The sequence below is a fragment of the Mastomys coucha genome, unplaced genomic scaffold (genome assembly GCF_008632895.1).
Source record: "Mastomys coucha isolate ucsf_1 unplaced genomic scaffold, UCSF_Mcou_1 pScaffold7, whole genome shotgun sequence".
Classification (NCBI taxonomy): domain Eukaryota; kingdom Metazoa; phylum Chordata; class Mammalia; order Rodentia; family Muridae; genus Mastomys; species Mastomys coucha.
The window spans coordinates 41,555,416-41,579,462 of NW_022196913.1; the positions used below are offsets into that span (position 1 = coordinate 41,555,416).

Consider the following 24,047-nt stretch of genomic DNA (forward strand, 5'->3'; position numbering starts at 1 on the left):
AGGAGCACATATGAAAAGAACCATCCTGGGGATTCATACAAGAACCAAAGACTTAGGCCCTTGTTTAACCTATGTCAAGGGTCCTTTTCAATAGGACACACCTGACAATCCTTTTGGGGCTTCGTAACTTTAAAAAAATTATTTTACATCTCCTGAGTTTGATTTTATACAGATGGGCCATGACCCAACATCTAAAATGAATTGTGGAGCCAGAAAAGGAGCTCGGTTATTAAGAGTGCCTACTGATCTTATAAGGGTTCCAAGTTCAGTTCTAGTACCCATATTGTGATTCACAATGACCTCTAACTCCAAGGGATCCAATGCCCTTATATATCCTCTGCAGACTCCTCTATAGATATAATACACACAAACATACACACATAGAGACACATAAAAATAATAAATTCTTTGAAAAGACTTGAACTCTTCTAAGAGTCATCTGAGAGAGGACTGCCACAATGTTCGATAACCCTCCAAAGTCAAGGGTCTCTGGTAAGTCTTGAAAAAGGGAGACTTTTCTGAAAACACCCAGGTTAAGTGAGCTCTGATCCTCAGGAGTCTATAGTTCTTTGGAAACCAGGAACCCATAGTAGGTCTGTTTGATCTAAAGAAACAGTAGTTACCACTGAGAAATTGCTCTGAGATAATATAAACACTCAATAATAAATTTTACTTTCAAAAATTCATTTAAGGGAAATGTCATCAAGTCCTCTAAGTAGAGATCTTAAGACCATGACCCAGCCTGACAAGAAATTAAAGACTGGTGAGTGTCCTCAGTTTGCATCAGCAAGTGAGGATAGGTGTGTTGGCAGACTTCACTCTTTCCTTAGGTTGAGTTATTTTGTCAGGAACTAGTACTCTTTAGGAGGAAATGTATTAAAACAAAATGATTACTCTATTTAAAAGCTAAGGCTGACCATAAAAATATGAAGACTTCATAGTCTTAATTATACATGGAACACTATCTTTAGAAACATTATTTTGTAGAAGTTTTAAAATAACAATTGTCAGCAAAAGGATATGGGGAGAGAAATGGAAAGAGGGTAGGCAATGTGTACAGGGTAAAAGAAGAAAATTTAATGTTCCTACAACAGTGAGGTAGCCATGATCAATAACAACTAATTATATATTTCAAAATAGCTAGCAGAGAAGATTTTGAATGCTCTCCATGCCCAGAAATGGCGTGGCTGGCTAGCAAACTAGTGATATTCATGAGCTCTACGGTCACTTAAGAGGCTCTGCCAGTGAATAAATGTAGAGAGCTATCAAGGAAGACTTCAGGCCTCCACATGCACACACACACACACACACACATACACACGCACACGCACATGCACACACACACACACACACATACCATGTGTACACAAATCCACTACAGAAAAAAATGCATATATATATATATATATATATATATATATACACACACACACTCCAACATACACACATACAAAAAGAAGCAACCACAAACAAACAAATGAATGTGGCCCTGGTAAACCCACCAAATGTGTGTCACCAAAAACTATGTGGTTATTCAGGAGTAGTTTAGCTCCTCTGCCTGGAATATGACAAATAGCTTTTTAGTTTTGCTCTGTCATCTATTTCTTCCTAATGGAGATAAGGAAAACATTCTTGAAAAGCAGCTGTTAATGGATAGTGACAGGTGGTTTCCTGTGGTCTAAGAAGAAACCAGCAATTACTGTCTCTTCCATTCTTTTAAATTCCAAAGGCAAAGCAAGTTCAATACCGCTGTATTGGTTTTTGGCTATTGTGCCAACAGGAGGAGTCTTGAGATCTATTTTTATGTTTTTGATGAGAGACTATCTGGGTTTTGGCTTGCCTACTTATGCCTATTATTATTATTATTATTATTATTATTATTATTATTATTATTATTATGCTTACCTACTTATGCCTATTTATGCAATCCTACTTTGGATTACATAGCCTCAGAAGAACCCTTGAGTACGCTCCCTAACTCCTGGATTTAGTGGTCTATATCTTTCTGAGATCCTTTAAAGATGGAATGTGACAGAACCCAGGACCTACAGCAAAGTTATCCCTGGATCTGGAATCCCTCAAGCACAATTTAGAGGTGAGAGTTTATCTTCTCTGGCCTCAGCGTTACAAAATCTTCTCTCAGCTCTTCTCCTCACTACATCTACCCCCAGGATATACGTAGCTCCTCTCCACACCTGCCTCTGGACCACACTGAGGCTGGCAGATAAAGAACAGTCAGTAGGTTTGCACAGTGCTGCTCACGGGGACTCTGCATTTGACACAGGGGGAGCAAAGGAACATTCTCTGGGATTTAAGGAGAGGAAATAGAGAAGTCTAAAGTGAGAGAATGAAGGGAAGCCACAGGAAGTGTGGAGCAGGAAGCAGCATTCATATACAATCGCACAGTCTGTATTCCAGGATGAATACAGACTCTTCACCCAGTGATGCTCACAGGCATCCATGACAGAGCCCTCCCTGAACATGAGCCCACTCCCACAAAGCCGGAGCCTCCATTCCATACTTAAGTACTGCGTGTCTTCTTCACAGCACTCAACATTTCTCAAGGCTGTACCCTAAGCAACTATTTTCCTTGTTTATTGACCTTCACTGTCTGAGAGGTCCAACCTTCACCATGTTTACTTGTGGGGCCCATGGTGGCTAGAACAACATCATGAACATAGCATGTTCTCAGTAAGTACTACTCCCATGGAATGTCAATTGCTTCAAACTGCAAAAGTCAAGAAGGGCTTCATTTGAGGCTCAAGAAATTGAAGTTTGAAAAACACAAGAGTCACAAAGGTTTGGATCAATGTTCTGAATATAACAGAACAAGGGAGAATCTGGATGGCAACTAAAGGCTGATAGAAGCAAAGGCCTCATTGGCCAATGGAAAGTAAAGAACAGAGCTATGTGTGATGGGTGTAGTATTCTAAAGAAAGGTTGTAGTATTCAGAAGGGTCATGAGTTTAAGTCTATTTTGGCTACATAAGGAGTGCAAGACCAGGTAGGTTATGTGAAACCTTGTCTCCAAAAAGAAGGAAGAAGGGGAGGAGAAAAGGGGGAAGAGCTAGGGATTAGACAAGTAAACAAAATGGAAATATACATAGAGCATGAGTCCTGTAACTTTTGGAAGGCATCTTGAATCTTGGGTAATACATAATTGTCTCTTGATTGTTTCAAATAATGATGATCAAAGGGTAAAAGTTACCAACACTCATATCCAGGCAGGGTTGGACTCATGGTAAAACTCCTGACTCTACAGTCTTAATTTTATTTTCACTAAATAGTTGATGAAATAAATGAATAGGTGGAGTCAGGCTTCCTCAAGGCCACCATGCCTCTACTCTGATACACAAGGTAGCACCAATGTCACAGGGCCCTGGAGGCAACATAATAACCACTCTAATTTGCCTGGAACCAAAAGCATTCTTGAAGAATAAAATATTAAGTACTAAAATTTAGAAAATACTGGGGAAATAGGGACAAGTTGGTTCTCTTCTTGAAAGTCTTTGACAGGAGGTTAAAGAATTTAATATACCCTTTCAAGGTCAATCCAGGCTAGAAAACACCTATAGAAAGACTCCAGGGTCCTTCTATGTTTAACTCTTTCAAGCTCTAGAAGTTATTTCTATTCTTGGTTGTTGAGGCCCTAGGAGTTGGGTAGCATCTGAGTCCTTGATGTTACGACCCATCAATATCCCAGTGTTTTCTCTTTCTTGTCTCACAGCACTGGAAAGAGATCTTTTATCAACAAAGTTCCTCGTATCACCTAAACTTAAATGAGGCCCCTTTCCCAGGAGGCCCTTGATTGACATGAAAGTGAAAGAAAAGAGGAGACCAGAAGAGACTGTGAAGCCAATGTGACGCAGAAGCTTTAGCCTGCTAGGCTTCACCTCCTTGCCTGGGAGATCCAGGAAAGAGGCTGGTATCCCCTCCAAAGACAGGCTATCAGAACGAGTGATCAAGAACATCTGCTTAGGGCTGTTGTCAGCATATTAAAAGATTCAACAAGTTTCAGCTTCTATTGTTAAATCCAAAGTGGGACCCCCAAAATGGCAGTGCTGGTGAAAATGTCCTAAACAGAAAGACTGACAGGGTAAACAGAATGATTGTTAAAAGGTAAACAGAAGTCTAACTTGAGTGTTGCTCAGGAATCTCCAAAGGTAGGTTTCTGGTTACCAGGACCTCCCTTAATCCACTCCAAGGGTCAACTGCCTCAGATAAAGGCACCAAATCTCTAATTAATCAAAGCAGCCTGAATCATCTCAAAGGCACCACCCTGCTGACTGTCATACAAAATCTACTTGTTTTTCTTCCATTTGCTTCTCTCTGCACATTCACCACCTTCTACTGTAAGAGATACTCTTGGCAGTTTGATCCCCCAAAGCTTTCTACCTATGGAGTGATCTAGTTTGGTGGTTTCATTACACTCTTACAGTTGTGAATCCCATTTCACTTCTGTTTTACTCCAGAAGAGTCTGGAATCTCAGCTCTCCAATGGTGTGAGTTAATGTGCAAAATTCACTACAAATTTACAACTTCACATTTGAATACTTTGCTGTTTTAATATTTTCACCTTATGGCTTTGCATGGAGCCCTTAACATTCTACAGTAGTCTTTTCTATCCACTGTCTCATTTCCCATGGTTTCACTTTCATGGTAGCCAAATGGTTTCAGCCATAGTTGTTCAGTACATGGTCAATTGTTTTTTATCACTTTTGGCCTGTGCTTAAATCATTGTAATAGCTGTTCTTGGTGGCCAACCTGACTACATCTGGAGTTAACTAAAACCCAAAAATGGGCCATACCTATCAGGGATTTTTGCTTAATTTGAAGTGGAAAGATCAGATTCTAATCCAAATATTTGAGGTGGGAAAACGCTCCTTTAATCCAGATCTTTTGAAGTTGGAAACCACTTCTAACCTGAGCCATGCCTTCTACAGGAAACCTATATAATAAGGACAGGGGAGAAGAAAGTTTTTGCTTTTTGTCCTCTTGATAGCAAGTCCATTTCTTCACTGAGATGAAAGCCTACATCTTTGGGATTCTGGAATATACTGAAAATCAGGTGAGACATCCAGTCTCATGAGCTAAACAACTACTAGATTCTTGAATCTTCCATTTATAAGCAGCCTTTGTTGGATTAGCTGGACCATAGGCTATAAGTCATTCTAATAAATCTACCTATCTATCTCTATCTAGAGATAGAGATACATATAAATATTTAGATAAATCAATAGATTGATATAGATGATGATAGATACGGAGATATAAATATAGATTATAGATAGAGATGTAAGCAGGATTCATTCTACAAGTTTTATTACTCCAGAGAACCCTGACTAATACAGCCATATATCACAGTGAAAGTAGTATGTGACAGAGTAAACTGCTTACTTGATAAAGGTCAGGATGGAGAGAGTGGGGAGAGATGAGGTGAGTGACAATAGAGGCAAGAATTCTAATATCCACTTCAAGGACACATCCTCAGTGGCCCAACATTATAAATGTCCTCCTACAGTTCTTGGGCTGAGAACCACACATTCAATCCATGTCTTTGGGTAGATCCACACTGTAACATGTGTGTGAGAGGGAGGATAATGTATGAATAAGATGCAATGCTATCTGTAGTTTTAGGCAAGCTTTGTGTAGATAAGGGAGTCCTGTTTGGATGTATTGTGAGACTGAAGCTAACACTAAGTTTGATGTCTATATTGGAATATGGAGCAATATGGAAAATGGCAGTTTGCCTGCATAGTTGTAAGAAATCTTCCTACCTCTATCTACCTCTTGTCTCAGGCAGGCTTCTGAAAGGCACAAGAAATCAATAAGCCACAAAATAGAAACAATTTTAAACTCCAGGAAAAGTCCTCCTTTTCTAATGTAATGACGCCACGGCCTGTCTCCAGACCTTGGATGAGAATGGGCCATTGAGAAGGTCCCTGGAGGGCATAGAAGCAGAGAAACTGAACTTTAAGAGCAAGAAAGATTTCTTTTTTCATTAAAAGAAAAGGTGTGTTTAGATTTACAGTACCCAAGAAAGTTCAGGCAAGAAGATGAGAATTTCATGATGGAATAAGACAATTTAGGAAAGGCAGAGAGGGTGAAAAGAGCACTCAGTTTATTTTAGAACAGATACACAGAGAGGAGGGGGCAGGGAGGGAGAGAGAGAGAGTGCTTTCCAGGAAAATTGGGAGCGAGTGGAAATACTTAGGGAAAAAACGCACACCAGTGTTCACAATGATAGGCACGGGTGTTCAGTAGCAAGATGCCTTTTAGTGTTCCCTAAGGATCATAAAATCCTAGCACCTTATAGCATTTAATATTTCGAGATAAAATCATCCCAAAGAAAAGGAGTAGGAGATATGGACACATTCCATGTAAAGACAGAGGCCAAGGTGGTGAGATGCTGCCATAAGACAAGGTGCAGAAAGTAGAAGAGGGAAAACATGACCTTGCTCCAAGCCAATGGAGAGAGTGCTGTCTAGCCCCTACTTTCATTTCAGACCTCTGATCTCTAAAATTAGAACAAAACAGGCTTGTGTTGTTTTGAGGTCCTCATCTATGGTCAATTGCCTCATCATCTGAAAAACACTAGCTTGTACACCAAGCCTCTCCATACAGTTTATACAGCAAGAGCTTAATAAATATGATTGGCTAATGAACAATCAGATGAATCTCATGGAGTATGAAACCAGAGGCACAACTGCACTTGTGCTGTGTTTAGGGGAGAGTGAAGAGGCAGTACTTCCCCTTCCTTTTGTAAGCTCTGCAACTGGTGCACTCCATAGGAAGAGTGTGAAATCTAGAAAATGAGACATGGGATGAACCCTGCACCTCCATTTCCAAAATACTTCAGGCAAAAGCGGGATCTATTGAGAATTAGACACCTGTGCTTCCTGGTAGGGTGGGCAGGAAAGAAGCAGAACCAGATACAGCATATCTTCCCCAGGACCTAGAGCAAAAACATAACCTTGAAGTTCTCAGTGCCTTACTCAGTCAAGGAGCAAGTTGCATTGTCCCCAGCACCCAGTGTCCTACTATGGCCTGGGGTTTACTTCTCTGTAACATTTCCTAGCTTGGGAAGCTGGAGATCCCATGTGCAGCTTGCCCTTTTTACTTAAGTTCACAGATTGGTTTCATTATCCATAGTTCTGACCTGATCTTGTCCCCCTCCCTTATTGTTCTCTGCCTTTCATCCTAGCTGCATGGCATTGGCTTTGATAGAGTATACCAGCCAGGCTCTGGCCCCTGGCTTGCTGTTGGGAAGCAGAGATACTGACAGTAGACAGGCAAGACTAAGTTCAATTCAAGGTTGAATAAGTATATCCCCAGCTCCCTTTGTACATTCTACCCACAGGGCTTATAAATGTAAATATCACTTTTATTTCTTCAGATGATGGAATGGGATGAGTGCCATACCCAAGCTTTACATATACATGGCTTGGGCTGAGCATTTCCCTGGGCCTAGGCCTGGAAGCTTCCAACATCTGTATAAACTAATCTTCTGCAAACCCAGACCTTGAAGGCTTTAGCTTCCAGCCAATCTGCTAACCTAGGCCTAGAATATTTCAGGCCCTAAGACTTACTACTAAATAAACTCACTCTTTTCTTGCTCTTTCTGAACTCTGACTGGTTTGGTGCACTCAGCTGGTCTGGCTCAAACTTCTCTCCTAGCTGACTGATTCAAATTGATTTCTCTTGGCTTCTGACTGAATTGCTCTACTTGGAAAGGCTGCCTCTAAACTCCATGAACCGAACTGCTCCTAATTCAATTCAACTTATTCAATTGAACTGCACCCAGCTAAACTAAACATCACTAACTGACTGAGCTCAATTGACTCTCTCCCTCATGGCTCTTTAAGTAGATCCTCTTTCTTGTCTGTTCTCATGAGAGTTGGGTATATCCTGGTTTTAACTTATTCTGTCAAATCTTTCTCTGATTAATCACTTTGTCTACTTCTCAATTAGACATCATGGTTTAGGATTAAAGTTGTATAATAAAGGTGTGTCTATATTCTAGTCAGAGGGACTAGATGGGTATATTCCAGCTAGAGGGATTAATGGTGTGTGGCACATTTGCATTTCAGCCAGATATGTGACCTCTTGACAGAGTAGCTGTGTTGCTGAATTAAAATTCTCTACAATGGCTTCCACTGTGGCACATCTATCTGTATTGGCCAAGTCTCACTGGCCCTTTCTATCTTGGAACCAAGAAGTGTCATCTGCAGTTGCCAATTCTTGAAGGCTAGACTATCCTGGTTGCTCCCTGAATACCTTGCCCACCTGGACATCTATACACCATCATTTCCAAATCTATAGGCCATGTCCACATCCATATACCATCTCTACATCTATATATCATCAACATATCTATGTACCATCTCTGCATGTGTACACCATCATCTCCACATTTATACACCATCTCCATATCTATTCACCATCATCTCTGCATCTATACACTATCCCTGTATCTATGCCAGTGAGTCCACTAAGCTCCTTCCATTTAAACCTCCTAACAGTTGTCAGTATTAATCATAATATGTGCATTTAAAACTTCATCTAGATACAGACATTTCTCTCTCCCCTTTCTCTTTTCCTCTCTCCATCCTCATCTCTCTCTTCTCTCCTCTCTGACCCTCTCTCTCCCTCTCTCACCAATGAGGAGAGTAGCATCAGAATATGACACATCTAAATAAACAACAATCTGTGGTTCCTGTTCACTTAGGCTCTTTAGCCTCTGGAAGTCTTAGTTAATCCCTCTATGGATTAGGTTACTCTTCCCCACATAAAATCAACATGAAGCTGAGCTGAGCAAATATGACATATTCTTATGTGTCTTTGCCTCACATTCGCTCACCCAGTTTCATACACATATCCCAGCTCTGTATAGCTATCACTCTCAAATTTGCTTCTGTCTATCTCTCAGATTTGTTTCTATGGGACTCTCCTTTTCAGGCTTATGTGTTAGAGCCTGCTCATAGGTTTAAGCACTTCAGTTCATGAACCACTCCAGACTCATAATTTTACAACAGAAGGGACAAATGTGTTTATCCAGAGGAGGCAAAGGGATGGGCGAAAGGACTTTCTAACATTCTTCCCAAATTCTAGAAGCAGAACTGAGAGGAAGCCAACTTTACACATCCTAATTTGAGGTTCTGTCCTTACTATTTTTTGAGGGAATATCTCACCCACTGTGTGGCTTCTGATTTTCTCTGATGGTGGAAATCATGCCTGGAGAAGGCATGAACAGCTGTTTTAACATAGGACAGAGAAGGTAGAAGGGAAAGCATGGAGGAAGGTACTAAAGGCACACACGCACACACACACACACACACACACACACACACACACGCACGCGCACACACACACACACCCTGCATGCAAGAACTTGGACGGAAACAGACTCACTTCTCAAATTGATGAACTAGCAGCTGGATGCCCAGCTGCTGGGTGTTTCCATCTTAACTGCAAACCCTGTGTGACACCAGTCATGAGTGATGAACTGTGAAAGCCAGTACTAGCAAGATTTCAGTGCTCTGTGAGCTCTCAGTGTGCCACCTCAGTGTTTGCCATCATGCAGGACCAAATATAGTTAGACCCGGGTGGTCAAGGATGTATGCAGGCTACAATCTCAGAAGCAAGGGACAAGTAACACCTGCTGTCAAGTTTTCTAGAACAAGGAAGAAATGAGTTAAGAAGATATAAAGAAACAAAAATGCAAGAGGGGGATTTTTTATATGAGATTTGCTAATGGAGACTTTGCTTTTAAGATTAATTTCAACAAACGAAAAGGAATGAAGCATCCATATTGCTTTCATAGACTGTATACAAGTCAGTAAACCCATGAAAGAAGGCTGCAGAAAAAGTCCAAATCACTTTCTTGACAAAGAATCTGCTTAAAGGAATATTGTTTTCAACAACACCAAAAGAGTTAATAAAAGGTTCAGAAATAGTTGGCTTTAAAAGTATTTTTCAAGCTGAATTTATTGCATTAATTTTTAAAAAAAAAAGACAATAAAAACACCTAGAATTTATAGGAAACAAGTGATATAGTCTTTGTAACAGTTATTTACGGTCATGAACTACCAAGTGAATCAACCAAAGTCACACCCAGTCTACCTACTGAGCTAACCAGAGTTCCAGCCAAGGCCAAGTGTGGTTGTGTCATCTCCAAACTGAGAGTTAACACGGTCAAATTGACCTGGTCGTCTCAGTCACTAGACAAGTGAGAAACTCTGCTTCATAAATAAGATCTACTCACATGGTTTATTTTTCAGATTATAAAACCAAAACACATTCACTACCCAAAACTGAAATTAAAAAAAAAGAGACAAAAGTGAAAATCCAAAAGCACAGACAATTCAAATAGCCATTAAGTCAGCATCCCAATGCTTCTTGGCTAACCCTGCAAGGAAAACCTTTCTGTATTTTTCCAGTTCTTGTACCAATAAAATCAGCTGATAAATGAGATCTAAATAGAATAATTTATAAATATAAACAAAAAGCAAACAACATAAAATAGACACAAATGTGTAGAATTCAACAGCCATTCTTTTATGATTCTATTGTAAAGTATTTCAGTGATGCCTAATCCTGTCATATATATTTTCAATTTTTTCACTGTTACAAAACAAATGTTTTTTTTTCTTTCTAGCATTCCAAATAGTCTCCTGACCCTAACTGAGAAGAAAAACCTAAAAATTAAACAAATAAATTCCATACCCACTTCCAAATTCCAAATTCCATTTCTATAGAGTTCATGTCATCTTAGACTAGAAGATCTTTGTGCGCACCAACTCATCTAAAGCATTCCCTCCCCTCTGTAGAGGGCTAATATAAGAATACAGCACCCTTCATCTCCTTTTCTGCAATTGGACAGACTTTATACTAAATCCCTTGCTTTTGCATGACCTCTGTCTTCGAGGATCTTGCTTTATCTATACTTGGTATGCCCTGAGGGTCATACTTCTAGTGTGGTGAGTGTTTACTTCACAGACTGGACTCCCAGCTTGCAGTAACCCAAATATCTATCTTTCTGTGGAGAGAAGACTGAAAATCCAGTGGGCTCAAGTTTCCTTCCTGAAACTCACTTAGTATAAAACCATAGGTGGGGACATATGAGCCACTTGGCAGAATTGCAAGAGTTTCCATCTTCTCCACACACTGCCTTAGCACAGTCATGTTGTTTGCATGTCCATAAGCCTTTGAGTCTAAGGTCTCCTTGAGATGGAAATTACATCTTATTTTCCTCAGTATTTCCAGAACCTAGCAGACAACCTGACACACAGGAGTCAGCTACTGAAAATTTGCCAAATGAGCACATGACAAATTGCTAACGCATCCACATATTTTAAAACCATCCAATCAATTTAACTCAAAGACGTTATCTAGAAATATTATGTTACTACAATCACGCAAAGTCCCTTGAATAGAAATACTCATTTCTTGATGTATTCCCTAGTCACAAATACAGAAGGCCTTCAGAGCTACCTACCCCAAGCTTGACTGGCACCTGAGGGCCCTGACATTTACTATGCTGGGGAGTCCCCAGGTGATGTTGGCACAATGCTTGGAGAAGCAGCTGAAGCATCAAACAGAATCATCTCTGTTGTGTGCTAAACTTCAGCAATGATTTGACTCAGGAAGTGGGTGCTGAAATTGGGTATTCCACAGTCAAAACATCTCATTCAATAATTCCATCCATACATAGGTAAGTAGAAGTCACAAGACTTGCATCATAGTCACAAGCTAACATTGGAGTGAGATCTGAGATTCATCTCAATGGCTAGATAACTAAAACAATTTTCTGAGGGAAAATTGCCCTCAGATGTGTTGTGGTTTAGGCTAAAAATTCACTACTTCCTGATTATACAATGCCCTGTAGAGCTATGCTCTTCAGGGCTTTCTGAGGGGGATAATCAGGATAGCAATCTCTCAGTCAACAAATATCAGTTCAACCCCTGTGAAGGCAAACTCCTATTCAGGCCTCAACAGGAATGATGCTAAGCATCTGTGAAGATATGTAGAAGTACTTTTTAATATATTAATGATAACAAGTGAGTTATAGAAGGTCTTGGCTTGATAAGGGATGCTAAAATAGCTCTGAGAAAGGAAGGACTCTATTGCTAAATACCAAAGAAGAAAAAATAAAACATTAGAAGAAAAACATCCTGCCAGGGCCAGGGCTAAGATGGAATATTCAAGGTAAGATCATGCCTGGAGCCAATTCTACGAGGATGGTCCTAGCCATACAAGTGGGCCATCTTGACTTCCATAAAAACAGCAAGGATGTCTTTGTCAGTTAGTTACTGGCTCCCTTCTGCAGGTGACATTGCTCTGGGATCTGATTGCTGGCTGCCATCTGGCATCTTCTGGCGGCAGTTCTTGTGCTGAACTGCAAAAGTGAAAGCAGTTAAAATAGCGCAGGAAAAATGGCAGCTTGTGGTTACTGGCATGGCTTGGGATGCCAGCGTGTTAATACTTTGGATCTTAAAAGTTCCCCAAAGGCCCATGTGTTAAAATCTCCATCACAGCATGGTGCTAATTGGGAGGCAGTGAATCCTTTAGGGGGTATGGCCCAATAGGAGTCCTTTAGGCTACTGAGGCAAGGGAAGAAGGGGACTGGGGAACCCAGTCATTTCCCCCTCTCCTTTTCTTCTCTGGCTCCTGACTAGCCCAGCAATTTTGCTCTGACATACACTTTACACACATGTGCCACCACCCTGCCACAGACCCACAGCAACATGGCCAGTATGATAATGGATTGAAATCTCCAAAGCTATGAGCCAAAATAAAGGCTTGCCCTTCCTAAGTTGATTATCTCAGTTATTTGTTCCAGCAAGACAGAACTGACTAACCCAGGGATCAGTAACTACTAGACTTACAGACAAGATTTTACATTTACTTTGATCCTCTCTGGATTACCTTTATCTAATACATGATAAAATACTCAGTGATTGTTGTCTTTGGGATAAGTGAAAGTAGAAATTAAACACACTCAGAAAGAATAATAGCCGTTGGTTTTATTTTGGACTTGGTACGTTTGTGACTACCTACACTCTAACAATATAAAATAAATATTATGGTGCCATAGGATTTCTTCCTTATTGAAAGCCACACAGAACTCTCTAAAAGAACATTTGAAAATAGTCTACTATTCATCTAACATTGTATAGATACAATATTGCATTCAGAGTCAGAAGTAGAGCATATTAAAATTTTCTAGCCATAGGAAAAGCACAATTTTCTTTTAGTATCTAGATTAGCAACATCAAAGACTAGTTAGGGGTGAAGAGAGCACCAAGGTTAGCTATATTGGCTGCTTGCCTTCATCTTTTATAAAAATCGTCTATCTACAGGTTTTGCTAAGGGACATGAATGGGCCACTCCAGTTCCATTGATAAATCCATCTCCCAAGAGCCCCACGCCATGGGCAGTTATGGACATGACTCAATATTAGTCAATCTGATTCTCTCTCAGAGAAAACCTAATTTGGCACACTGACAGACTCAGTTTCTATCAGAAGCCAAGATAAAGTCATGGAAACTTACAGGTGGTGGTCATGTTGAGTCACATGAAACAGAGAAGTGCCACCTGACAGAAAAAGGAAAAGAAAAGCCAGTGAGTGACTTACTAGTCCTTAGAGGACCCATCAGAGCCCTGTGTTTTGTTTCTCATCAATAGCTAGAGAAGGTAGAAACCTAACTACAAACCCCAACTATGGTGGGTGTGAGCATGGTAGTGTCATGTATGTTGCTCAATGAATTTATGAGCATGGTTTAAGTGTCTGCTTGATTAAATATTCACAATATTCTTCATACTTTTTTCTTGAACAAAATTAACATAACTGTACTTAAAGTAAGGAAATATCAATAGTATTTACAAACTGTAATTCTTATTTCTTATTGTGTGTGCATAAGGTGTGAGGATTAGAGGGTATGGCCCTGTTATGGTACACAAATGAAGGTCAGAAGGCAATCTGGGGAACATTCTCTTATTCTACCATATTGTGGCATAGCCCCTTGTTTCTGTCTGCTGTGCTCCATAATAGAAGCTCGTTGGCCTGCAAACTTACAGGAAATCCTCCTACATCTCCTTTCATCTTTCCATAGGAGAGGTAGGATTGGGTACTACTGCATTGTCATTGTAGCTTCCAGAAATTGAACTCAGTTGGGCATACATGGCAAGTACTTTTACCCATTGAGTCATCTGGCTGGCCCTCCATATAGTGATGTGATTATAAATGATTATATATCATATCTAGACTCTGATAGTAACACAGCAGTCTCATGTTTAAATGTCTCGTCCCTTGGAATACTCAGAAATCAGCTGGCAGTCTTTGGAGGCTTCCCCGTGATGATATGTGAATACCTTGGTGCTGATGTTTATATAGCAGTGAAGGCTGCTGAGATGGTTAGTGCTGTATCTGCTGATGAACAGAGAGTATTCACTCAAGTTGACTCATCTTGACCTTAATACAGCCTTCAAGAATACCAGTCAAATGCTTGGGACCTTGGCTGATAATCTATTAAAGGGTGAGTGGCTAATAATTAATCTACCTCAACTTCCATTCTGTACCCCAATTCAAGAGGTTGTACGTGAAACTCTGTTGTAACTCTTTTTCCAGAAAATGTCTCCCCTGTTCTTTCTTCAGTGCTCCCAAACTCTGGTCTAGAGGTCAGTATACTGTAGAACCTGCAGGGCTCCCTGAATAAGCCATCACAGTTTAACAATGCTCACTGGGGCATGGTAGCATTCTGGAACCATCAATGGATGCTTTTCCTTCTGACATGTTCTCTCTTCATGTTCCAGCCTGATATCTCTTATATCTATTCACTACCCCCACCTCAGCCAAGCAGACCATCTCTTCTAGATTCATTATGTTAAGAAAGGTCAGAAAATAGAAATGATCTATTGGTTTGATTTCATAGCTCCTGAAATCTCCACCCACTCCACCACCCAGAACTCAAAAGAGGGGGTTGCTACTTCAGAGAGAGACAAGAAGGTGACAGATCTCTCAAGAAGGAGACACCCTCGTGTCACTGTCATCAGAGGAAGGTGGGACTAGGAGCCCTGAAATTCTACTCTGGATAAACACCCACAGCTGAGTTCTACTAGACTGTGAAGACAAGAAGGTGTCAACATTCCTAATGTAGGAAAGGGGTTTCTTTCCTTGATTTGGATGCCATGCTTCTCTAAGAACCTAAGAAAGGAGAAAAGCTATACTGGTACCCAGAGGAAACTGGAAGATTCACCTGACCATGCCTTGTTTACAGAAGTATCATTGTGCTAAAGGTAATTGAAAAGTACCAAGCTAAGGAAATATTTTGCCTATCTCTGTCCTTCTTCTACCTAGAGATGGGATGGAAAAATATCACTGACTGGAGATAGCTCCATCAGCTCAGTTATGGCACCAAAGGAATCTCATTTCTCCCTCTCTTGGCTGGTTTCACATCTCTGCAGGTTGGAAGCCGTATCCCTTTAGCTTGTCTTCCTTTAACACCTCTCACCCTCTTTTGAAGATGCCATAAAAGTCAGCCTCCTGAGGCATGTCTTCATGTTATATTCCCCTGGGATTTCTACTGTCCTGTGGGCATCTCTTATATGAATGAACTTCTTGTTATCTTCCTGTCTTCTGTAACTGTCCCAAACCTGAATTTAAATTTCTGTTATCCTGATGAGAATAGGGCATTAGGCTCAGAATAATACCTCTGCTCTTTAATCTTTTTGTTGTTGTTGTTATAATGTATTTTTTTCTTTTTTATTAGATTTCTTTTATTTACATGCCATATGATATCTCCTTCCCAGTCTCCCCTCCGAAAAAAAAAGAATAAAATAAGACAAAATAAAATAAAACAAGAAAAAAAACCTGTTCCCTCCCCCCTCTCCCTGCTCACCAACCCTGGCCCTGGCATTCCCCTACACTGGGGCATAGAACCTTGACAGGACCAAGGGCCTCTCCTACTCTTGATGACCAACTATGCCATCCTCTCTCTACTATACATATGCTGTTGGGACCATGAGTTCCACCATGTGTACTCATCAATCAAAGAGTACACATGGTGGGACTCATGGCTGCTCTTTAATCTTAAGCAAGTAGGTCCTTAGTATGAATCCAAGGACTTGTATGGGCATGCTTTGTCTGAATCCTCCTACAGACTCTGGAGCAAGTAGTCCCTGTGTGCTGGAAACCCTGTTGGTAAGAGCATCATGTCCATAGAAAAAGAATTAAGTTTATCTTATTGTCAACTGCTTTTCAGTTGTTTGGTTTTATTTATGTATTTTCTTCTTTCCTTCTTTTTTCCCTTTGTCTTCCTTTCTCTACTCTTTCATTCTTGTGGAACTGGTATTGAATCCAAGTCTTTATATATGCCAGGCATGAACTCTATCTGAACTACATCCCCAATTCTACCTCCTTCTCTTCCTCTTCCTCATCCTTTTCATTCTCCTATTCTTCTTTAAGACAGAATCTCACTATGTGAACCTGTCATGAAACTCTGTATGTAGACCATGCTGGCCCTGAACTCAACAGAGACCTGCTTGATTTTGCTTCCTGAATACTGGGATTAAAGGTATATACCATTATATATCTTTAATTGAGAACAAGTGTTTTCAATGGTTACTTTGTTTGTTTGTGGTTCACTGTTGATGGTGTTTTAGCTCTTCTTTTTCTAGTGGAATAAAACAGACCATATTTATAGTGCCCCACAAGATGTTATGCAACTTATATGCATGGTATACACATTTATTTTCTCAAGGATTTATCATTTACTCATTGTAAAAAATTCTCTCTCTCTCTCTCTCTCTCTCTCTCTCTCTCTCTCTCTCTCTCTCTCAAGAATATAGTACGTTCTCTATATTTGTCATCTCTGCACTGCTTGACAGAACACCAGAATTTAATTCTCCTCCCTAGCTGTGCTTCTCTTATCAGGAGCCCATTTTTATCTTCAGGCAAATTATGATGTAAATAAATAAGAGATGAGTAGGCTTTCAATTGTTACATTCCAGTCTATAGTGAGAGTTCCAGGACAGCCAGGGAAACATGGAGAAACCCTGTCAAGAAACAAATAAACAAACAAACAAAAATAACCACCATCTGTCCTGATATAAAATAAACCTACACAGGGTAGCTCTGATTATAAAACATCGGCCATTCATCAATGAAAATGAACAAACCAGGACACCAGGCAGTTGAGGACAACAACCAGCAGTAAATGAACAAGACCAAGTCTCAAGGAGACAGACTATTGCCAGAACTAGGAAAGACAGTTTAAAAATAGTTAATGAATATATCTAAAGAGGTTAGATATTGGATTCATAAAACAAGAAGAACAGGGCTGAAAGGGGAAACTCGAACACAGGACTTCTTATAAATTAATGCATCACCTGATATACATGGGGTAGGGTGCAGCACAGAGGCAGAGCAAGTACCCCACATGCACAAAGTCCTGGGATACATCCCTAGGACTGATTCGCCAAGAGTGCTCTTTTGTGACTCAATAGATTACCAAAGTGAAGCAAAAACCTGAACCAGCAAGGGCACATGCCTGAGGTCAGCTAGGCTCCAGGAAACTGCCCACTCCTTTAGCATTAAATACAGCCTTCCTGAATTCCCTGATAAGTTTCTCTGTTTAAAATGGAGAATAACCTGATATTATTTGTTTTTCTTTTTTTCCTCTGTCATTGCTCATATAATTAACAAAAAAATAAAATGTAGTCATTATGTTGTGCCTATCACTTGCCAGGCAGATATATGTCTCATTTATCAATTAATTCAGCCCCATTTCCTGAGTTCCTGTCATATGTCATACACACTAAGCACTGTGACTGAATAGTTGACCCACATGCCTACTATATACATGGTGCCACGAGAAGGGCAACTGAGTATTTAAGCAGAAAAGCCTGGCATTCAAACTCATGGCTTCAAGTCTTATGTCACCAAGAAAAGTCATTACTGACTTTAACCACACAACTTATTTCTCCATTCTTCAATGTCTTTCTTCATAACTTGTGCTGTACTAATCTTCAGGAATCATTGTTATAATTAAATTAATCAAATAGAAATCCTTTGATATCTATGAGGATTCCAGGGCCCCTTGAAGATATAAAAATTTACAGATGCTTATCTCTTCTAAACAATGGCATAGTGCTTGCACCTATGTTTGTCTAGCTATGAATATGACATAAACTATCTATCTATATTGATGATAATCCCTGGTGCAATGTAATACTATATAAATAGTTGTTGGTTAGAGAAGGAGAAGGAGAAGAAGAAGAAGAAGAAGAAGAAGAAGAAGAAGAAGAAGAAGAAGAAGAAGAAGAAGAAGAAGAAAAAGAAGAAGAAGAAGGAGAAGGAGGAAAAGGAGGAGGAGGAAAAGGAGGAGGAGGAGGAAGAGGAGGAGAAGAAGAAATATATATATACATATTCTGTATATATATATATATATGTTCTGAATATGTCTATATATGTATATATAAATATATATATATATATATACATATTCTGCCCAGATCCACTAAAAATAAAACACTGTTGGTTCTTGTTTGAATTCACAGATGCAGAATATAGATATGAGTAGCCAACTGTCTATGAAAGCACTTGCCATGTAATATTTCAGTGATAGGCAACAAGTAGTTATCATGGGCAATGGTGACAGAGTAACATAGTAAGAAGCACTAGAATAAGGGGCCTATTGAAGACACAAGTTCTTGCCTGGGTGGTTCAAAGAAGTCTTCCCAGAGAATGTCAAGTCTAAATTAAGAACAAGGAAGTAATAAGACTTTGTTGAACAGCTTAAAATATTGGCCCTCTGTAATCCTAGGCCCGGGAATGCTGAAAAAAAGAAAAAGAAAAGAAAGAAATCTTGTGAGTTCAAGATGTGTCTGGACATATAGCAAGACCCAGGCTTTAAAAATATTAGATGGGGGAGGAGGGAATGAGGTCAAAAAACTTGTTTTTCTAACTTTCCAAGTCTTATCTCTGTCGGTGTCATTGGATATGAAACATGTGTCAAAGAGTAACCAGGAAGAACAGAAGGTACTAAAATCAAGATTTAGACAGAAATAAAATCTAGGAACTTGTCAAGGGCTTTCACTATGAGGGAAGTTGATTAGTTCTACATGTAGAAATATTACTATAGCTGCAAAGAAATCAAGAAGAGCTGGGGACACAACTTAGGTGGCCTGTGATTATAGACCATAAGATTATAGAACATACAAGATATGTAGAAGTAGAAAGTGTACATCTGAGAAAAGGACTTAGTGTTGGGAAAATGAGTAAAAAGTTCAAGGGTAATTCCACAGCTGGACCATGGTGATAGTCACTGAAACAAAGAAGCCCAGAGGAGCTTACTGGGCTGACATAGCTGCGAGTTTGGCTTTGCACTTGAGCTTGAGGTAACATAGGACATCCAAGTGCAGATATGGACTAGGAGTTGAAGATGTGTCTAAAGCCCAAGAATGCCTGGAGCTGGATATGGGTAGAGATGGCCTAGCATGGTTTTCTACTATGGAGATTCCTTTTGTTGTTAAGAATGGTCATCAAAAGCTTCACGGTTCTAGAAAATATTTCCTAAAGTCGATCCTTGATGTTTGATGAAGAGTATTTTGATTTGTTCCCTTCTTAGTTGGAAAAAAATGTGTATCTAATTCCTTTATTAGAATATCAGAGAAAGCCATTTTCATCTTAAATATCCTTTAGAAGCTACCTATGCCATTTAAAGCATGTTTGGATGGGGAAGGGTGTATCAGTCAGAATAAACTGTGATCTACTATCAGAGGAGCTAGAACCTCAATGACATGCTATTAAGAGTTGAGAACTGGTGTGCCACATCTGTTCACAAGTCATTTGTCAGGATCAGTCACATGGCCCCATCCAATGAGAAGGGGTCCAGGAAGCACAGTATCATATGTCTGGGAAGCGAAAAGCTGGATATTCTGGGTGAATGACAAAGATAAATTCTACATAAGTGACTATTAACTTGAAACCTATCCTACTGCAGCTCTTCTGAGAACCATTGTGTCCCATTTGTGGGAAACAACACCAAACCCTTTAACATTAAGAATAAGGACAGAAAGGTCATACTCTCTGTACATCCTTAGTACATGGCCTGCTTTCCTTGGGTGACATGCTAACAGAAGACTCACATGAGCCTTGTGGTGGAAGCTGTGGATACATACTGGATCAGTGAAGTTTCCCTCACATGGACAGAACTTCCCCTCATGTAGCCCTCTCTCACTGGTCATGTTCCTGAAGAGTCTCACTTCCTCTCTAGAAAGATCCAAAGGTTCTGTATAACTGTGAATTTATGCTTGGATGCACTGGTATCCAGCATCCCTGCTCCACTACAACCTCATGTCACCAGATACTTACAATCAGAACTTTTCCTACTTCTTGGACCCTGAAGTCCTAAGGAACTACCCAGGGAAGCCAATGAATATATTTCTAATTTCAATGAGACACGCCCCCTCCCCCGGCTTTCTTGACAACAACCCAAAGAGCAGCCAACCGAGGGCACACTAAACAATCTCCAAATCACAAGGGGTCACTGCAGAGACAAGAAGTTTGGCTCCTGTCTGTACTTACCATATAACTTCCTAAAAGTAGCCTCAGCTCCACAGATAGCATTCACCAAAAGCCAGAAGATGCCAACGTATGTCATGCTGAACTAGGTATCCCCCCATCTATCCATTCATGATTCCATGACCAACTTACAAGGCAGAAACATAGGCCAAGATAGAGACATGAAGAACATGGTAGATATGACCTCAGGAGCTCTTACAGAGTACAGTGCCCAAGCCTCACCATCTAGAGACTCAGTCATATGGTATTTGAAATTAAATCATGCTGTGCATACTTTAATACATAAATAGTAACTGACATCATAAATATTAGTAAAACCACATGACCAGGACATATAGAAGAAGAAACTCAGTACAGCAATTTTAGAATAGAATGGAAGGGAAGACACAAGAGCCAATATGAAGTGGAAGGAAGCAAAAATATGATTCTTGGAATCCAAGTAGCTGAGATGGCACAAGAGCACTAAAGATAGATTATCCTGACTGAGACATAATCCTTTGCACCCTTTGCTGTGTTTTGGCCATAGCAATGCCAGAGGAAGGATGGGCGTCAAAACCACATAAAAGGAAGTGGAAGGTAACAAGAAGACAGGATAGAAAGGATGGGAGTGTCATATTGATTTCATCTAATCATCACAGTATTTCTGTAAGGCAAACATTGCTCTGCATTACAAGTAAGGAAAGAGAGTTACCTATGGGGTAGTTCAGTTGGGAGATGTGGGAGCTAAGACTGACACCCAGGTCTGAGAGGCAGAGAGCAAAGTCTTCCCCAGCACCTAAGCCACCTGGTGCTTCGGTGCTGACATGTCACACAGCAATTGTCAGAAGAGCCTCTTCCAGAGCCCTACATAAAAACTCACTGAACAGCAGGATAGGAGCATGGCTGCATGTTAACCAGAGAAGTGTTTCGATGGGAAACAGCAAGCAGCTTCGATCTCCTCCTCATGACACCTTCTGTGTTTGTTTTCTGGGCTCCAAGAGTGTCTCTGAATTCCTTGGACCGAGACACCCTTTGCTGTGGTTCAAAGATACTAAGCTGCCAGACTCATATTCCAGGCTGTGCCTCTTTGAAGAACCAGCTTGAACTGATTGTTCTTCGGCTTTTCACATAAATTACAGAACATGAGGCCCACAGCTTTGCCCCAAGTTGTCAACAGGTTTTAATTGTCTCTGCTTTTCCGTACACACAGATGGCTATGCTAAGCTGCTCTGAGCAGACCTCTGCTTGTCTCCAGTAAGAACAAATCAGACACAACAAATGAAAATCCACTTGAAAAGAAATTTATAACAAAGTCCAAAATAGCTGCTTTTTCCCCCTGGAGGTAAGTGTTACATAAAGAAAAACAGGAGAAGGAACTGTGAAAGAATAGAGGTGAGAGGGTGGTTTTTTTTTAAAGCATAATGTTAATTTGTGAAAAGAAATATAGGAATGGCCAAGAAAACTAAGTGAAATCAATCAGGATGCCTGAATGCAGCCCTGAGTCAGATGCATCCCTCATGGTGGTTAGAAATTTGGCACAGCACATCTGTAGGTGACAATGTCATGTCACAATGCCAAAAAGCAAGACACTAATTTAGATGATTTTAGAAAAACAAGAGATTCTTTTTACTGATGATGGCCATAACAGGCCATCAGCTTCAGGTTTCTTTGTCCAAGGTCATTAAGATCTACAAATGACCAAACAGATCACATATGAGAATGTCTTTAAACACAGTAGGGCACTCAAAACTAAGATGTACACAAAGCTGTATAAAAACATATTTTGCAAACTAGTTGAAAACCCATAATTTTATAAATGTGTTTGAATGGAGGTACCCAAGAATTTATGAGTAATTAAGTTAAAATCCTAGTAACAAGATATAGGATGTCTCCTCATGAGCCATTGGTTAGGGAGCCTCCACAGGACCCCAAATAATGTTATTGCTCTAGGTTTCCCACAGACTAAATTATAAGATTCTATTGCCAAAGATTCTGGTTCCAGGACATAGAGAAATCAAGCTGGAACTAAGCTGGGAGCTGCCTCCCTACTGGCTAAGTGTCATAGCAGCAGAAGGTACTGTGGAGACTGCAGGGAAAGAAAAGTCATCAACTGTCTTAGCTGGCTAGGAACCCTGAGAGCTATAATATTGAACTATCAGGCAAGACATACATTCATATAAGTAGCATTACTGTTATGGGGATAACCAACCACTTTCTAATTGGATTGAAGCTTGCACAGGATAGAGTTCATGCTGATAGTAAACATGGTTTAAAAAAATGGCTGGAGAAGTCATAGGTCTTAGTGGAAAAATCTACTATTATTCCTTTGCTAAACTTACATATTGTCTAATTGCCTTCTACATATTTATGTTTATACCCATAGATTAGTGCTGCTTTCTACAAGTCGAGTTTCCATCTTCAGTTGGCAGTGGTAATCCAGAGACTCATAACTGGTCACAGTGCAAAGAATAAGTGTGATAAGTACTTAGCCCTAAAGTGAGCATCAACATACTTCCTCCAAGGTGCAAAGAACACCACAGAAGGACAGAAAAAGTATCAAAGCCAAAGGAAGGGAATGGATGCTATAAAACACCATCTTCTATACATGACTCAGCTAACTCATCTGGTGAACCCATGATCTCTAGGCAACCTTGGCTACCCACAAAAGAGCATACCCATCAAGACTATGACATGGATTTGATGATTGAATATGAGAAGAATTCCCAGGTGGAGCAGTCTCTGGATTGTCCTTCCTTCAGTCTCTGCTCCATAGTTTGTCTCTGAAAATCCTTCCATGGGTATTTTGTTCGCCCATTTAAGAAGGAACGAAGTATGTACACTTTGGTCTTCCTTCTTCTTGAATTTCTTGTGGTTTGTGGATTGTACTTTGTGTATTCCAATCTTCTAGGCTAATATCCACTTATCAGAGAATGCATACCATGTGTGTTCTTTTGTGATTGGGTTACCTCACTCAGGATGATATTCATCAAATCTAGACACTATTGTAGATATCAGCAAGTGCTGGCTGACAGGAGCCTGATATAGTTGTCTCCTGAGAAGCTCTGACAGTACCCAACTAATATAGAAATAGAGGCTCACAGCCATCCATTGGACTGAGTACAGAGTCCCCAATGAAGGAATTAGAGAAAGGACCCAAGGAGCTGAAGGGTTTGCAGCCCCTTAGCACAAACAACAATATGAACTAATTAGTACCCTCAGAGCTCCTAGGGACTAAAACTCCAACCAAGGAGTACACATGGGGGGACTCATGGCTCCAGTAGCATATGTATAGCAGAAGATGGCCAAGTCGGTCATCAATGGGAGGAGAGGACCTTGGCCCTGTGAAGGCTCTATGCCTCAGTGTAAGGGAATGCCAGGGCCAGGAAGTGGGAGAGGGTGGGGTGGTGAGCAGGGGGAGGGGTGAGGGAACAGGAGATTTGTTTTAGTTTTGGGGTTTTTTTTCCTTATTTTATTTTCTTTTTCT

At 40.2% G+C, this 24,047-nt stretch overlaps 2 long non-coding RNA genes across 4 annotated transcripts; both read left to right on the top strand.

Annotated features, from left to right (window-relative positions):
* Positions 1–335: 335 nt before the first annotated feature.
* LOC116081870 lies at positions 336–23,292 on the top strand. 3 transcript variants are annotated; one of them, XR_004115050.1, is made up of 6 exons: positions 336–492; positions 1,948–2,095; positions 14,325–14,537; positions 14,934–15,297; positions 21,774–21,905; positions 22,947–23,292. It is a non-coding gene; the product is annotated as an uncharacterized LOC116081870 (long non-coding RNA). The 3 variants fall into 3 exon arrangements; XR_004115051.1 differs by having other exon boundaries at positions 14,484–14,537; XR_004115052.1 differs by lacking the exon at positions 14,325–14,537.
* Positions 2,962–4,013, top strand: LOC116081872. Its single transcript, XR_004115053.1, has 2 exons — positions 2,962–3,004; positions 3,728–4,013. It is a non-coding gene; the product is annotated as an uncharacterized LOC116081872 (long non-coding RNA).
* Positions 23,293–24,047: the final 755 nt, after the last annotated feature.